The 1,073-nt window shown below is 46.4% G+C and overlaps 1 non-coding gene across 1 annotated transcript; it reads left to right on the forward strand.

Moving 5' to 3' along the window:
* Nucleotides 1-683: 683 nt before the first annotated feature.
* LOC120245206 lies at nucleotides 684-790 on the forward strand. The gene has a single exon (XR_005531729.1). It is a non-coding gene; the product is annotated as a U6 spliceosomal RNA (small nuclear RNA).
* Nucleotides 791-1,073: the final 283 nt, after the last annotated feature.

Raw genomic sequence — 1,073 nt, forward strand, 5'->3', positions numbered from 1 at the left:
AGAGACAATGCATCACTCTGTGCCCGAGGTCTGAGGGTTGAACTTCTGTCTGGTGCAGTTGCTGTTTCACTGGGGAGTTTACTTTTGGTGTCATTGGCCTCTTACAAATTATTGTGTTGACAATCTTCCATTTATTTTGGTTTCTCCAGGATGGAAGTTCTGCCTCCCTGTTTTTTCTCCCTAAATACCTTCCACCTGCTGATGGATAGCGCTGGTGCTTCCTGTCTGTTTGGGCTGCTGAGTTTCTCTCGTGTTCCTCATGTCCCCTCATGGGCCCCTCATGTCCCACAATTGGGTGCCTTTATCAGTAACATGCTGTTTCTTTATGGACTCTAACTAAATGCCCACCTACCCACCCTTTCACCCACCCAGCCACCTGTGCACTCACTCATCCATCCATTCATCCATCCATCCACCCACTCATTCCTTCCAGGCATCATCTTCTGTGACCATTCCTGAGAGAGAAAAAAATAGATAGAGGGAGAGAGAAAGAGGAAGAGGAAGAGGAAGAGAGAGACAGAGGATCTGAAGTGGGCTCTGAACTAACAGCAGAGAGCCTGATGTGGGGCTTGAACTCATCAACCGTGAGATCATGGCTTGAGCCAAAGTCAGGTGCTTAACCGACTGAGCCACCCAGGTGCCCCTCATCTTCCGTGACTATACTCTTTAAAGAAGACATTGCGGTGCTCGCTTCGGCAGCACATATACTAAACTTGGAACGATACAGAGAAGATTAGCATGGCCCCTGCGCAAGGATGACACGCAAATTCGTGAAGCATTCCATATTTTTAAACAGTGTGGAAGTTCCTAAGGAAACTAACAATAGAACTCCCCTATGACCCAGCAATAGCACTGCTAGGAATTTACCCAAGGGATACAGAAATGCTGAGGCATAGGAGCACATGGACCCCAATGTTCATAGCAGCACTCTCCACAATAGCTAAAACATGGAAAGAGCCTAAGTGTCCATCAACAGATGAATGGATCAAGAAAATGTGGTTTATCTATACAATGGAATACTACATGGCAATGAGAAACAATGAAATCTGGCCAAGTGTAGCAACATGGATGGA

The sequence above is a fragment of the Hyaena hyaena genome, unplaced genomic scaffold (assembly GCF_003009895.1).
Source record: "Hyaena hyaena isolate Hyena2069 unplaced genomic scaffold, ASM300989v1 scaffold_408, whole genome shotgun sequence".
NCBI classification, from domain to species: domain Eukaryota; kingdom Metazoa; phylum Chordata; class Mammalia; order Carnivora; family Hyaenidae; genus Hyaena; species Hyaena hyaena.